This window comes from Nicotiana tabacum, chromosome 21, assembly GCF_000715075.1.
Source record: "Nicotiana tabacum cultivar K326 chromosome 21, ASM71507v2, whole genome shotgun sequence".
Lineage (NCBI taxonomy): Eukaryota > Viridiplantae > Streptophyta > Magnoliopsida > Solanales > Solanaceae > Nicotiana > Nicotiana tabacum.
In genome coordinates this window covers 100,489,290-100,507,211 of record NC_134100.1, presented here as the reverse complement: position 1 = coordinate 100,507,211, position 17,922 = coordinate 100,489,290, and positions in this window count along the sequence as shown.

The window sequence follows — 17,922 nt, the reverse complement described above, 5'->3', positions numbered from 1 at the left end:
ATGTTCAAACTGACTTCTTTTCCTTTTAAATCCTATAATTAATGGCATTAAGATTCGATATGTTGTTCTTTTTTAGAAGCTTGCATGCACATTTGATGTCCAAATTTGGGTCTACATTAATGTATTTATCTGTAGAAGTGCTAGGCTCATGACTAACATATTGTATGTCCAACCTTTTCTTTTTCTTTTTTGTTCCATATATTTAGTCCAAGCATTCAATATCTTTGGGTGCTATGAGCATTCTTAGACCGTATTCTCTTGAAAAGTAATGACTTTATTTATCCTATTTTGTTGGTGGAATAGATCACGAAATGGAAGATGAAGGCAGTGAAGATCTAGACCTTACTTAAGATGGATTATGAATATCACGACCCAAAATTCTAGCCTGTCGTGATGGCGCCTATCTCGATACTAGACAAGCCGACAATCTCAATAAATCATAATTCTTTTTTTTTATAGTTTGAAAATATGATATTTAAACACAACTCACAAATCTCGCAAATACCGATACAAGCACTCCCAAAACCTGGTGCCACTGAGTACATGAGCATCTAATATGAATACAAGTCTAGTAAATACGATTCATAACAGTCTCAGACCAAATACTGTAAATAAGGAGATAGGGAAGGAGAGGCAAGGTCTGCGAAACATGGCAGCTACCTCTGAATCTCCGAAAATCAACGATGCAAAAGAATCAACACCTGCTATGTCCAGGAATACCCGATTCTGCACACGAAGTGCATGGTGTAGTATGAGTACAACCAACTCAGCAAGTAAAAATAATAAATAAGGAATTTAAGATAGTGACGAGCTACACACCTATAGTTCATTTTGTAATTCCAACAAAGAGTAGACATGCTTTCAAATCCAGCAGTTTAAGTCAAATCAATTTAGACAGTTCATGTTCATGTAATCCGGATATAAAATCTTTCAGAGAATTTTACAACAATGACAAATAGCAACTAAGTGCAACAACAAATGAAAAGCAAGTACAGCCTCTCAGGACAACAGTCACTCAACTCGTCACAACAGCTCAACCACTCGGCTCTCAACCCTCAACACTCACACTCAATGGGTACCCGCGCTCACTGGGGGTATACAGACTCCAGAGGGGCTCCTACATCCCAAGCACTATAATCTGTACAGACAACTCACGTGTTGCATAGACAACTCACATGCTATAATATCCTGCATGGACAACTCACGTGCCATAGTATCCTTACCTCGCCGACAGGCCCTCGGCCTTACTCAGTCATCAACCTCTCTAGTCTCTCGGCTCTCGGAAATCACAAAGATCAGCTCAAACAAAGATAACATAGTGTATCAACAAATATCAAGAAAGACTGAGGTATGATACGCAAGTAAAATCATGACTAAGTACAAAATTGAAATTAGCAAATAATTCAATAAGTACGTGACCTCTACTAGTCCCAACAGTATTATCACATAGCCTAAGCATCATTTCTAACATGATTTACTGTCAAATTTATTCAACACATAGAGAGCATATAGCTAACAACAAGTTATTCAACTTTACAGTTTCACGGGAAAGACCAAGTCAAAATCCCCTCGGTGCACGCCCACACGCCCGTCATCTAGCATGTGCGTCACCTCCAAAATAATCACATGACAACAAATCCGGGGTTTCGTACCGTCATGACCAGATTTATAACTGTTACTTACCTCAAAACATGAAATTCTTTACTCTGCTATGCCTTTACCTCGCAATCTGGCTCTGAATGCCTCGAATCTAGTCACAAATAATTCGTTTCAGTCAATAAAATTTATTGGAATTAATTCCATATGAAAATATAGTTTTTCCATAAAAATATGAATTTTAGCTCAAAAATTATCTGTGGGGCCCATGCCACGGAACCCGATAAATATTACAAAATTCGAAAGCCCATTCACTACGAGTCTAACCATACCAAGTTTACCAAAATCCAACCTCGACTCGTCCCTCAAATCTTCTAATTAAACCGAAAGGGTTTCCCAAACTTTTCAAATTAATTCACCCATTAAATGATGGATTCAAAGGCATATTCATGGAAATTAATAAAAAATAGATAAGAATCACTTACCCTAAACACCCACAGAAGAATCTCTCCAAAAATCTCCTTCTACCTAGCTTCCAATTTGATTTTGTGTTATGAACTCAAAACCCCATTTTGATACTTTTAATTCTGCCCAGATATGGCTTCATCGCGAATGCGGAAGGAGCCTCGCGTTCGCTAAGCACAAACTCGACTGCCTGGAATTTAACCCTTCGCGAACAAGACCATGGCTTCGCGAATGTGAAGCTTTACCAATCTCACCCTTCGCGAACGCAATCATGGCTTCGCGAATGCGTAGATCAAGGGCCTGGGGTCCCCAACTGCCTTCTCTTCTTCACGAACGCGATCCTATCTTCGCGAACACGAAGCATTAACACAGATCATCTTCGCGAACTCGAGACTCCCTCGCGAATGCGAAGGGCAATTCTTGCCTGCCTCAATTTCCCCTTTGCGAACTCGAGGGCCCACTCGCGAACGCGAAGAAGGAAACCAGAAAAAGCACACCAGCAAGCTTCGGCCAACATGCCAATTCCAAAAATAATCTGTTAACCTCCCGGAACTCTCTCGAGCCCCCCGGGACCTCAACCAAATATACCATAAAGTCCTAAAACATCATACGAACTTAGTCGAACCCTCAAATCACCTCAAACAATGTTAAATCCATGAATCATACCCCAATTCAAGCCTAATGAACTTTGAAATTTCAAGTTTCTGCAAACAACGTCGGAACCTATCAAATCACGTCCGATTGACCTCAAATTTTCACACAAGTCATAAATGACATAACGGAGGTATTCAAATTTTCAGAATCGGATTCCGACCCCGATATCAAAAATTCAACCCCCAGTCAAACTTCCCAAAAATTCAACTTTCGGCATTTCAAGCCAAATCCCACTACGGACCTCCAAATAATTTTCTGGACACGCTCCTAAGTCCAAAATCACCATACAGAGCTATTGAAATTATCAAAATTTGAATCCGAGGTCGTTTACATATAATTCCACATACGGTCAACTTTTCTAAATTAAAATTTTAATTATGAGACTAAGTATCTCGTTTCACTCTGAATTCCTTCCGGACCCGAGCCAACTAGCCCGGTAAGTCATAGAACAATTGTAAAGTATAAATTGAGCAGTAAATAGGGGAATGGGGTTATAATACTCAAAATGACCGGCTGGGTCGTTACATTCTCCCCCTCTTAAATAAACGTTCATCCTCAAACGGGTTTAGAATAATACCCGGGGTCTCAAATAAGTGTGGATATTTATTCCGCATGTCCTTCTCAATCTCCCAAGTAGCTTCTCCGACTGGCTGGCCTCTCCACTGTTCCTTCACTGATGCTATGTTCTTTGACCTCAGCTTTCGAACCTGCCGGTCTAAAATAGCCATCGGCTCCACATTATAAGTCAACTTACCGTCTAGTTGTACTGTACTGAAATTCAGAATAAGAGATGGATCCCTAACATACTTTCAGAGCATTGATACATGGAACACCGGATGAACATCTGATAGACTAGGTGGCAAAACAAGTTCATAAGCCACCTCTCCAATTTTCTTAAGTATCTCAAAAGGGCCAATATACCGAGGGCTCAACTTGTCCTTCTTCCCGAACCTCAACTCACCCTTCTTGGGTGAAATATTGAGCAGAACCTTCTCCCCAACCATGTAAACAACATCACGAATCTTTCTATCGGCATAACTCTTCTGTCTAGACTGCGCCGTACGAAGCCATTCCTGAATCAATTTGACCTTCTCTAAAGCATTCTGAACCAAGTCAGTACCCAATAGTCTAGCCTCACCCGGCTCAATCCAACCTACCGGAGACCGATACTGTCTACCATACAAAAACTCATACATAGCCATCTGAATGCTCGATTGGTAGTTGTCATTGTAAGAAAACTCTGCGAGTGGAAGAAATTGATCCCAAGAACCTCCAAAATCTATAACACAAGCATGTAGCATATCTTCCAATATTTGAATAGTGTGCTCGGATTGTCCGTACGTCTGAGGGTGAAATGTTGTACTCAACTGAACCTGTGTTCCCAATTCTCGCTGCACTGCTTTCCAAATTTATGATGTAAAATATGTGCCCCGATCTGAAATGATGGACATTGGCACACTGTGTAGGCGAACAATCTCGCGAATATAAATCCCAGCCAACCACTCCGAAGAATAATTAGTACCAACTAGAATAAAATGTGCAGATTTGGTCAACCGATCTACAATAACTCAAACCGCATCGAACTTCCTCAAAGTACGTGGAAGCCCAACTACGAAGTCCATGAAAATACGCTCCCATTTCCACTCCTGAATTTCAAGTATCTGAAGCAATCCTCCCGGCCTCTGATGTTCATATTTCACCTGTTGACAATTTAAACACCGAGCTACAAACCTAACTATATCTTTCTTCATTCGCCTCCACCAATAGTGCTGCCTCAAATTCTGATACATCTTCGTGGCACCCGGATGAATAGAGTACCACGAACTGTGAGCTTCCTGGAGAATCAACTCATGCAAACCATCTACATTAGGCACACATAGCCTGCCATGCATCCGTAATACACCGCCATCTCCAATAGTGACTTGCTTAGAATCACCGTGCTGAACCGTGTCCTTAAGGACAAGCAGATGTGGATCATCATACTGGCGCTCTCTAATGCGATCATATAAAGAAAATAAAGAAACCACACAAGCCAAAACTCGATTTGGCTCGGAAACATCCAATCTAACAAACTAGTTGGCCAAGGCATGAACATCCAAGGCTAAAAGGCCTCTCCGTTACTGGTAAGTATGCTAAGCTACCCAAACTTTCCGCCTTACGACTCAAGGCATCGGCCACTACATTAGCCTTTTACGGGATGATAGAGAATGGTGATATCATAATCCTTAAGCAACTCTAACCACCTCCGCTGTCGCAAATTAAGATCTTTCTATTTGAACATATGTTGTAGACTACGATGATCGATATATAACTCACACTGGACACCGTACAAGTAATGCCGCCAAATTTTTAAGACATGAACAATAGCTGCTAACTCAAGATCGTGGACCGGATAATGTTTCTTATGTACCTTTAACTACTTGGACGCATAGGCAATCACCCTATTGTCTTGCATAAGCACTGTGCCTAGACCAATACGTGAAGCATCATAATACACAGTATAAGACTCTGAACCTGTAGGCAAGATCAATATTGGAGTCGTAGTCAAAGCTGTCTTGAGCTTCTGAAAGCTCTCTTCACACTCATCCGACCACCTGAACGGAACACCTTTATGGATCAATTTAGTCATAGGCGATGCAACATACGAGAATCCCTCCACGAAGCGACGATAATAACCGTCCAAACCGAGAAAACTCCAAATCTCAGTAACTGAAGATGGCCTGGGCCAACTCTAAACTGCCTCTATTTTCTTCTGATCCACCTTAATTCCTTCACTAGACATTATATGTCCCAAGAATTCCACCGAACTAAGCCAGAACTCACACTTAGAGAATTTGGCATAAAGTCTCTCCTCTCTCAACCTCTGTAATACAATACCCAAGTGTTGTGCATGCTCCTCCTGGCTACGTGAGTACACCATAATATCATCAATGAATACCACTACAAATAAATCAAGATATGGCTGGAATACACTATTCATCAAATGCATAAATGCTGCTGAGGCATTGGTTAGCCCAAAAGACATCACCAGAAATTCATAGTGGACATAATGAGTTCTGAATGTCGTCTTTAGAATATTCAAATTCCGTATTTTCAACTGGTGATACCCAGATCTCAAATTAATTTTGGAGAACACCCTAGCTCCCTGAAACGAGTAAAATAAGTTATCAATACGCAGCAAGGGATATTTACTCTTGATTGTAACTTTATTCAACTGCCTATAATTGATGCACATCCGCATAGTACCATCTTTCTTTTTCACAAATAGAACCGGTGCACACCAAGGTGACACGCTAGGCCTAATAAACCCCTTTTCAAGGAGTTCTTGAAATTGGTCTTTCAATTCTTTTAACTCAGCTGGTGTCATACAATACTGAGGAATAGAAATAGATTAAGTGACCTGCATCAAGTCAATACCGAAATCAATATCCCTGTCGGGTGACATACCCGGTAGGTCTATAAGAAATACATCCGGAAAGTCTCGCACGACCGGTACTGAATTAATAATAGGAGTATCTGCATCAACATCTCTCACAAAGGCCAAATATGACAAATATCCCTTTCCAACCATACGTTGGGCCTTCAAATAAGAAATTACCTTGCTAGGAACAAAGTCTAGCGAACCTCTCCATTCAACCGTTGGAAACCCCGGCATCGTCAACGTCACAATTTTTGCGTGACAGTCCAGAATAGCATGACATAGAGACAACCAATCCATACCCAAGATTACATCGAAATCAACCATACCGAGTAATAAGAGATCAACACTAGTCTCCAGTTCCCCAATAGTTACCACACACGACCGATACACACGGTCCACAGTAATAATATCGCCCACCGGTGTAGATACGCAAACTTGTGAAACTAAGGACTCACAGGGCATTTCCAGATAATGAGAAAAATACGATGATACATATGAATACATGGAACTAGGGTAAAATAATATAAAAGCCTATCTATGGCACATTGAAACAATACATATGATCACTGCATCTGAGGCAACAACATCTGGCCTGGCAGGAAAAGCATAGAATCGGGCCTGACCGCCACCTGATCGGCCTCCCCCTCTTGGACGACCCCTAGCTGCCTGACCCCTACCCCGAGTTGGCTGGGTGGGTGGTGTAATTACTGTTGTTGATGCCGTCGGGTGAGAACTCTGTTATAGATCCCCACTCAATAGCTTAGGATAATCTCTCTTGAAATGACCTAATTCTCCGCACTCGAAACAACCCCTCCTCTAACAGAACTGATATTCCTGATAACCCAAGGAATTACCTGTAGAAGCCTGAGCGTATGAGGCATGATGAGAACTCTGCGCTGGTAGTGCACTGAATGAAGACTGACCTGAGTGAGCATTATAAGAACTGTGTCTAGATGATGCACCATGATGAGCTGGACAAGTCGCCTGAGTGTGTCTGAAAGAACGACCCCTATGAAGGTAAAACTAACCACCTGAAGAAACACCGCTGAAATAACCTAAACCACGAGGCTTCTTAGCCTCCCTCTTAACCCGATCCTGACTGCGAACTATCTCAATCTGACGAGCAATGTCAACAACCTCGTCGACAGTAGCACCAGACACTTTCTCTCTAGTTATGAGTAATCACAGCTGAAAAGTGAGGCCATCTATGAACCTCCTGATCCTCTCCCTGTCTGTGGGAATCAACCAGATAGCATGACGGGCTAACTCTAAAAATCTCATCTCATACTGCGTCCCGTACATATCACCCTGACGAAGCTGCTCGAATTGCCTGCGCATCTCCTCTCTGCGGGACTGAGTCACAAACTTCTCCAAGAACAGACCGGAGAACTGCTGCGATGTAAGGGGTGCTGCGCCGACCGGCCTACACCTATCGTAAGCCTCCCACCATTTGAAGGTAGCCCTAGAAAACTAAAAAGTAGTGAACGAGACCCCACTGGTATCTAGAATACTCGATGTCCGAAGCATCTGTCGACACTTATCCAGAAAACCCTGAGCATCCTCTAACTCTGTACCGCTGAATGGTGGAGTTCTAAGACTCTCAAATCTCTCAAGTCTCCTCTGCTCATCGTCTGCCATAACAGGAAATACTGGGGCCTGAGGAGCTGCAACCGGTTGGGCTAGTAGTGCCCCCGGTATATGAAGTCCCTGCACTACCTAGTCTAGAGTACGAGCAACAGGGTAAGAGTACCTCTTCCGGCCTGAGAAGTGGCAGGTGTGGCCTGAGCCGAAACCACCTGAGCAAGACTAGTGCAAACTATCAATATCTGGGCCAAAGTCTCCTGAAGGCCTGGAATCTCAATGGGCACAGCTGGTCCTTTCGGCTCAGCTATATTTAGAATCTACTCCTGAGTTGGAGCAACTGGTGGTACTACAGGTGCTGGTCCAATTGTGGTATGAGCTACACCTCGACCCTGGCCTCTACCACAGCCCAGACCTCTCGCGGCCCTAACTGGTGGCTGATCATCCGATCCGGTAGTATGTGTTCTCACCATCTCTGAGAGAATGGAATAACAGAAATTTAGATTCCGAAATCAACAATTTCGCACGATAGAATACAAGAAAGTGAAATTTTTATAAGGATTCTGCAGCCTCTCGAAGATAAGAACCGGCATCTCTGTACCGATCCACAAGACTCTACTAAACCTGCTCATGACTCGTGAGATCTATGCAACCTAGGCTCTAATACTAACTTGTCACGACCCAAAATTCTAGCCTGTCGTGATGGCGCCTATCTCGATACTAGGCAAGCCGACAATCTCAATAAACCACAATTCTTTTTTTTAGTTTGAAAATATGATTTTTAAACACAACTCACAAATCTTGCAAATACCGATACAAGCACTTTCAAAATTTGGTGTCACTGAGTACATGAGCATCTAATATGAATACAAGTCTAGTAAATACGGTCCATAACAGTTTCAGACCAAATACTGTAAATAAGGAAATAGGGAAGGAGAGGCAAGGTCTGCGAAATACGGCAGCTACCTATGAATCTTCGCAAAATCACCAATGCAAAGGAATCAATACCCGCTATGTCCATGAACATCTAGATCTCCACACGAAGTGAAGGGTGTAGTATGAGTACAACCAACTCAGAAAGTAACAATAATAAATATGGAATTGAAGATAGTGACGAGCTACACGCCTATAGTTCATTTTGTAATTCCAATAGAGAGTAGACATGCTTTCAAATCCAGCAGTTTAAGTCAAATCAATTTAGACAAGTCAAGTTCATGTAATCCTGATATAAAATCTTTCACAGAATTTCACAACAATGACAAATAGCAACTAAGTGCAACAACAAATAAAAATCAAGTATAGCCTCTCAAGGAAACAGTCACTCAACTCGTCACAACAGCTCAACCACTCGACTCTCATCCTTCAACACTCACACTCAATGGGTACCCGCGCTCACTAAGGGTATACAGACTCCGGAGGGGATCCTATAGCCCAAGCGCTATAATCTGCACGGACAACTCACGTGCTATAATATCATGCACGAACAACTCACGTGCCATTGTATCCTTACCTCACCGACAGGTCCTCGCCTTACTCAGTCATCAACCTCTCTAGTCTTTTGGCTCTCGGAAATCACATAGATCTTCCCAAACAAAGAAAACATAGTGTATCAACAAAATCAAGAAAGACTAAGGTATGATATGCAAGTAAAATCATGACTGAGTATAAAACATAAATTAGAAAATAATTCAACAAGTACGTAACCTCTGCGGGTCCCAACAGTACTATCACAAAGCCTAAGCATCATTTCTAACATGATTTACAGTCAAATTTCTTCAACACATAGAGAGCATATAGCTAACAATAAGTTATTCAACTTTACAGTGTCACGGGACGGACCAAGTCAAAATCCCTTCGGTTCACGCCCACACGCCCGTCACCTAGCATGTGCGTCACCTCCAAAATAATCACATGACACAAAATCCGGGGTTTCATACCCTCATGACCCCTGTTTTGGAACTTTTAATTCTGCCCAGGTATGCCTTCAACGCAAACGCGGAAGGAGCCTCGCTTTCGCGAAGCACAAGCTCGACTACCCAGAATTTAACCCTTCAAGAACGCGACCATGGCATCGCGAACGAGAAGCTTTACCAATCTCACCCTTCGTGAACACGACCATGGCTTCGCGAACGCGTAGACCAAGGGCCTGGGGTCCCCAGTTGCCTTCACTTCTTCGCGAACGCGAAGGATTAACATAACTCATCTTCGCAAACGCGAGACCCCCACGCGAACGCGAAAGGGAATTCTTGCCTGCCACAAATTCCCCTTCGCGAACGTGAGGGCCCACTCGCGAACGCGAAGAAGGAAACCATAAAAGGCACACCAGCAGGCCTTAGCCAACATTCCAATTCCAAAAATGATCTGTTAACCTCCGGGAACGCACCCGAGCCCCCCGAGACCTCAACCAAATATACCATCAAGTCCTAAAACAACATATGAACTTAGCCGAACCCTCAAATCACCTCAAACAACGCTAAATCCATGAATAATACCCCAATTCAAGCCTAATAAACTTTAAAATTTTAAGTTTCAACAAACGATGTCGGAACCTATCAAATCACATCCGATTGACCTCATATTTTGTACACAAGTCATAAATGACATAACGGAGGTATTCAAATTTTCAGTATCATATTTCGACCCCGATATCAAAAAGTCAACCCCCGATCAAACTTCTCAAAAATTCAACTTTTGGCATTTCAAGCCAAATCCCACTACGGACCTCCAAATAATTTTTGGGACACGCTTCCCAGTCCAAAATCACCATATGGAGCTATTAGAATTATCAAAATTCGAATCCGAGGTCGTTTACATATAAGTCCACATCCAGTCAATTTTACTAACTTAAAATTTCAATTATAAGACTAAGTTTCTTGTTTCACTCTGAATTCCTTCCGGACCCGAACCAACTAACCCGGTAAGTCATAGAATAAGTGTAAAGTATAAATTGAACAGTAAATAGGAGAACGAGATAATAATACTCAAAATGGCCGGCCGGGTCATTGCAATGAATTTCTATAGATGAATGTTCTAGGAATCTTTTGTTATCAACATTTTGAATCTTACTCTCTTGAAATGTATTAAACTTGTGTACTTGGGGTAGAACATTTTCTTTATGAATATTATTAGCTTGTTGGACAATTTATATTATTAATAGTCTTATTTTATGATTTATTTAAATTTTAGTGTTATTATTATATATATATATATATATATATATATATATATATATATATATATATATATATATATATATATATATTTTATTTACAAGAGGGGCTATAATTTTGTTTTAACTTAATTGTTACAATAGCCTACTAGAACCGTTGCAATAGGACACAAACGATTCTCCATTAGAGAATCTAAACCGTTGCAATAGGTCCTATAAACCGTTGTAATAGGTCCGGTAAACCGTTCCAAAATGCCCTATAAACCATTCCAAAATCTCCTATAATTTGTTCCAATAGGTAGTTAAAACTGATGCAATATCTTTTTCTTTATTGTCATAGTTTATTATAAATTATAACAATACAAATAAAATTGTAACAATAGCTTACATAAGTGTTGCATTAGATAATATGGTAACGATTATGAACTGTTGCATACACAATATAGTAACGGTTTTAAACCGTTTCAATTGGAAAGGGCAATCGTTCCAACAGAGAAAGGAAAAACCGTTGGGATAGATGTCTCTTTAGCTACGCAGATGCAAACTGTTGCAAGAACCGTTCCTATAGCTCTATTAGCACACGATCGGATGTATCGCTAAACCGTTACAATACATCTATGGCAACGGTTTACCTAGCATTTGCAATGATTTTCCGTCGTTGCCATATGCCCATTTTCCAGTAGAATCAGCATTCAACAAAGTAACATATTAATACTAGTAGTAGTAGTACTACTACTACTACTACTACTAATAATAATAATAATAATAATAAATGATATATACAACAATAGTTCCCCCGCTTAAATCCCTTTTCATATTCGAGTTGTATCATATATATCGTTCGTCAACTATTAAAGGGTTTGGTTTGATAATTCAAAACTATAAAGAAAATGGAAGTACTTCATCGACTTAGAAAAGGTGTTAAAGTCATAAACATTCGAAATATTGTTTTTTCCATAATACTATCCTAATTTATTATACTAAATCTTGAATAATAAAAACACAAACACATTGGTGAAAGTTAGATTAAATAACATAATTAGTAAATAGCTTATTAGCTCCTCAACTTCACTTATGGTTTCAAGTTTGCGAACTAAATTGGAAAAAATGTAAATATAAATTTAGTAAATACCCCAAATTTTAAATCAATAAAACATAATTTGTTACGAGCCAAAGTAACCAAGCACGTGAGTTGTGCGTGAGTAGAGGACTACTTTGTAACTACCATGTTCTTTGTATAAACAGGGGAATACGACTTGTAATTGTATTGTGATTTGATATTGAAATTGATTTCCTTCCCGCTCTCTCTGTTACGTTCTTATTATTGACTCCATCGGCGACGCCGGCAGTCCACCGAAAAATCTGTTGAGGGACCATTCTTGCTCTTGGTTCCTTAGGATTTCCTATCTTCTTCATTGAAATTGTGACAATGGTATCAGAGCCATTCGATTCTCGGACAGCAATGGCTACCATGGAGGAACACAGACATGACATTGATGACTTCAAGAAATCAATTGCTGAACAAGCGAGGAAGCATAATCGATTACTTACTGAGATAAAGCAGATGTTGGTTTCCTTATGTCCAGAAATTAAACTGCTCATCGGCGAAGAAACTTTACCCAAAAGCTCTGAATCTGCTTCTACAAATCCAAGATTTAGAAGTACTCATGACAATTTAATTGTGCGCCAAAACAATCTAGCGGGTGCAATTAATGAAGGATTTGAGATTGATTTTAATTCCAGTAGTGCAATCAAAATTCAACAACCCACAAGAAGCCAATTATTGAGCAATCTATTCGGGAAGGTCATGTTCCAGAAATGATGTCAACATTCGGTGGCTAGTCTTCTAAAACTAGAGAAGATGGAAAATTTACAGAAGCTTACAAGTGGAATGACATGAAGGATGAAAATCTTGAAAGTAATGAAAGCTTTCTTCCAGAAAACGAAGGCAAGAAGGACTTGCGGATGATCGAAAGAAAGGTTTCATCATACGACTGGGATGTGTTCGATGAAATTCCCCAGTCAAATTTGCCTGTTAATTACAGAAGCAAAGTGGAGTTTCAGTTTCAGCATGCTGAAATGAACAAATATGACTTTGAGTTTGTAGAAGCGAAGAATAATCAGATTGAAGATGTTCTTGGTAATGAAACATTCATTTCTAGAAAGGTTCTTCAAAATGTTATTTTTTCAAATTCTATAGGGCAAGTTATAACTTCTGATAGAAGTACCAAAGAACAGAGAAAGAAATGGTCCAATCTATCAGTCAATGCCTTACTGCACAATAAACCAGGGAAGATCTTACTACCTATCCAGACTTTTATGATTGATGATAATTCACAAGTTACATTTCATCCCGGTGGCATTAGTTTTCAATTTAAACAGCTGAATTTCATCCTTGCGGACAAGGTTGAGTTCAATGAAGTTCCCCAGTCATATTTGTGTGGTAGTTTCAGCAACAATTTGATTACTAAAGAGAAATGTGATTTTTTTTGGAACACAATGGTAAAAGGATGTGAGCAAACTTGTACTATTTTTGAAGAGTTGAACTTGTTTAGGAAAGTAACTGCTAATGTCAAGTCTGTGGAAGTTTTCTTCTCAGTTATTTTGCCAACCTGTGTTCAGTTAATGACACTACATATGAAGAAACAATGCTATGCATATGTAATTAGAACAGAGTTTGGTCGCATCATGTATCTAAGTCATGGGCGGATAGTGTTTTTTTACTGGATAAGGAATCAGTGAAAATGTTACTGATGCATCTTCAAATTTCCATGACTTCTAGTTGTTCACTATTCCAATTTGGACTTGGTGGAGCCAAATTTTTCTTTCTACATTTCATCCGTGAGGACAAGGATTCCAGCTCAACAATTGTATCCTTTGCCTACCAGTCTTCTTGTGTTGAACTAGACCCATATTATTTCCTTAGTGCAAGATATGAACAGATTTATGATGAGCCGTGGAACAAGGTTATTTCTAACCAAGAAAATCCTTCTATAAAAAGAGGTTTTCAGCAAACCAAGAGTACAAAGGACGGGGTGTCTGAGAAGGTTATGTATGATCTCAAACCAGATGTTGATCTGACTTACAAGGCAATGGTGCCAGCTGTTTGTATCAGATGGTTTACCTTACTTCAGTTGCTTTATATCAGATGGTTTACCTCACTTCAGTTGCATATTCAAGCTCCTTCAATTGACGGTTGTTATTTCCTATTTGATTCAATTGGAATCGAAGTTCAGCTTCCACAATTCATCCTTGAGGACAAGGATATTTGAGAAGGGGGTATTTGTTACGAGCCAAATTAACCGAGCACGTGAGTTGTGCGTGAGTAGAGGACTACTTTGTAACTACCATGTTCTTTGTATAAACAGAGGAATATGACTTGTAATTGTATTGTGATTTGATATTGAAATTGATTTCCTTCCCCGCTCTCTCTGTTACGTTCTTGTTATTGACTCCGTCGGCGATGCTGGCCAGTCCAACGGAAAATCTATTCAGGGACCATTCTTGCTCATGGTTCCTTAGAATTTCCTATCTTCAACATTGAAGTTGTAACATAATTCTAGTAAAACATTGATTACACAGCAAAATATGGAATACCCATATTTAGGCAGTTTCGTTTTAGAACATAAAACATTTTTCTCTACTGTGGAATACGTAACAAATCAATTACCTTATTCTTGTCCGCACATGAGGAAATTAATTTTCAAATTTTGTGCGCTCCCTCTCGTTCTAGCTCACTCTTGTAATGACGGTAAAAATAGTCGTCGGAACGAAGCCTATTATCACGTCGACCATCTAAATAGGCCCTTCTCAAAGATTTGATGAAATGACGCACTCCATGGAAGGCAGACCAGTTGAACATAATTTGCCAAAATATTATAGTATTATGTATTTATATTAAATATTACGTATTTTGTACATTTATATACTAAAATTTGAACATCTTTAACTGTAACGACCCGACTTGTCGTTTTAAGAATTTAAGCCCCGCCTGGCGGCATAAGGCCCTGAGCAGCTTCTTATTATGTGTATTGACTTGCGTTCGTGGTTGAATTCAGTTACCGAATGACTTGGAGTGATTTGGGACACTTGATCCCCAAAACGGAAGCTTAAGTTTTAGAATTTTTACCGTAGTTGGAACTGTGTGAAGACGACTCCGGAATGGAATTTTTATGATGTCAATAGCTCTGTATGGTGATTATGGACTTAGGAGCGTGTACGAAAAATTATTTGGAGGTCCGTAGAGGAATTTGGCTTGAAATGGCGAAAGATGAATTTTGAAAAAGTTTGACCGGGGGTTGACTTTTTGATATCGGGGCAAAAATCTGATTCTGGAAATTGGAATAGCTTCATTATGTCAATTATAACTTGTGTGCAAAATTTGAAGTCATTCCAGATTGATTTGATGTGTTTCGGCACAAGATATAGAATTTGAAATTTCAAAGTTCATTAGGCTTGAATTGGGGTATGATTCGTGGCTTTGATGTTGTTTGATGTGATTTGAGGCCTCGAGCAGGTCCTGTTATGTAATGGGACTGGTTGGTACGATTGGACGGGGTCCCGGGGGCCTCGGGTTTGATTCGGGGTGGTTCCGGACCAAGTTTGGGTGTTTTGATGCTGCTGGTTCTGGTGTTGTTCTTCGTGTTCGCGAGGAGCCTCTCGCATTCGCGAAGAAGGATTTTGCTGTTAGGACTTTGTTCTTCGCGTTCGTGAAGAGGTTCTCGCGTTCGCGAAGAAGGAAACTTTGATGTTCATCATCTGACTTTAGAGGCCCATATCTCGCAATCTAAAAGAAATTTGGAGATGATCCAAAAACGAAAGTTGTAGAACTTTATGTCTAGTTTTTAGAAAGGTAAACCATTTATCATTTGGAGTTGTGTACAAGGCTGTCCGGGAAGGGTTTGGAAATCTCTGTTGCACAAGGCTGTCTTTAGAAGCTTATATCTCGTAATCTATAAGGAATTGGGAGATAAGCAACAAATAAAAGTTATAGCCCTTGGCGTCTAGTTTTTAGAAAGTCAAACCATTCATCATTTAGAGTTTTGTACGTAAGGTTATGACCATTATACTAAAGGCTATCTGAGAAGCGTTTGAAAATGACTTTTGAAGAATTTGTTCATCGCGAACGCGAGGGGAGTCTCGGGAACGCGAAGAACAAATCCCTGGGCAGCAGAATAAAGTCCAAATTCGTGTCATTCTTCCATTTTTGGACCAAAGAAGCTCGGGTGAGGCGATATTTCGAGAGTTTTTCAAGGAAAACATTGGGGGTAAGAATTCCTAACTTGATTTTGGTTAAATTACATGAATCTATTGTTGTTCTTATCACTAAATTAGTGAATTGGATTGAAAATTTTAGAAAACCCTCTTGGTTTAAATTTAAGAGTTGGAGGTCGATTTGTTATTGAAATTCGATAAAATTGATATGGTTGAACTCTTATCGGAATGGGTGTTCGGAATTCATGAAAATTATGTCGGGTTCCGAGAGACGGGTCCCGCGTTGACTTTTGTTGTCTTTTTGAAATAAAATTTTAAGTCGACGTATTATTATCCGGAATTATTTTCGATGAATTTTAATGAAGTTATACAATTAATTTGAATAGATTTGAGCTGTCCGGAGGTCAATTCAAGCAAGAATGCTATTTTGGAATATCGGCCTAACTTCAAAAAGGTAAGTGTCTTGCTTAACTTCAAGTGAAAAAATTACCCCTTAGGTATCGAGTCTTATGTGCCATTTGTGAAATGTGAAAAGTCGTGTACGCGAGGTGACGAGTACGTACTCGGCTTATATGTGTAAATTTTATTGAGTTAAAGTTATGAGCATATTGTGTGATAAATTGGGTAATTGTTGGTATATATTTAATCATCTAATTGTCGTGCCTAAATTCTTGTTGTTGTTGAATCTGTTGTTATATGACAATTTGATATGATTGTTACTTGATTATTTATATAATTCCATGAATTTGTTGGTTTGATAATTATTGGAATTTAATTTCATTATGGATTTTTCCTCTGCAAATAATTAATTAAATGAGCTTAAGAAGTGGCATTTATATAATTATTAAAAATTTGAATTTAATGAAGACTTTGCAATATGTTGAGTAATTTCTATCTCTATTGATTGTTTTTGGGTGTTGTACACATTGTGTGAAGCTTTTGGCTATTTGTTGTGAAATTAATTGACTTGGTTGTATCTTTGGAATTTGGTTGTGGCCATTGGGTAAATTGTGATATGAATTGATTTTGTTATGTTGCTGTGATAAGGGTGGAATTTTACCGTTGATATTATGTGGTTAAAAGGGTGCCATTTCACTATTGTGTTTGTTGGAATATTGTCTGGGCAGAGCGATAAGGATGGCCATAGGAGCGATAAGGGTGGCAATATGAGCGATAAGGGTGGCTATTGGTATTGTCTGGGCGGAGCGATAAGGGTGGCTATAGGAGTGATAAAGGTGGCAATAGGAGCGATAAGGGTGGCTATAGGAGTGATAAAGGTGGCAATAGGAGCGATAAGGGTGGCTATTGTCAGGGACGATATGTGATGATGTGGGGTTGTGGTGTTGATAATTTACATGTGATGATGAGATTTTTTTGTGTTTACTTTTATACCTTGTGCAATTTGTCTTGTTGGCTATAAATTGATAACAATCTGATTTATGTTGAAATTGAGAGCCTGTGGCTATTGCCGGGCGTTTATAAAATGAAATGTGGGCACGAGGTACCGTGAGTAAATAATGAGGATATTTGCCACGTGAATTGTTCATACAGTTGTGATATGAAATGTGGGCACAAGGTGCTGTGATGAAATGATAATGATGATTGGCACGTGAATTGTCCATGCAGTTGTGATATGAAATGAAGGCACGAGATGCCGGAGAAATATGATGATTTATTTATGGGCACGAGGTGCCGTGAAAATATGAAAAAGGGGCGAGACCCGTATTTTTATGATTATGAAATAAGGTGTCACATGGTGACTTTTTAATTGAAAGAATTATATTCAAAATATTTATTTGGAAGGATTTTTACTTAGAAAGTA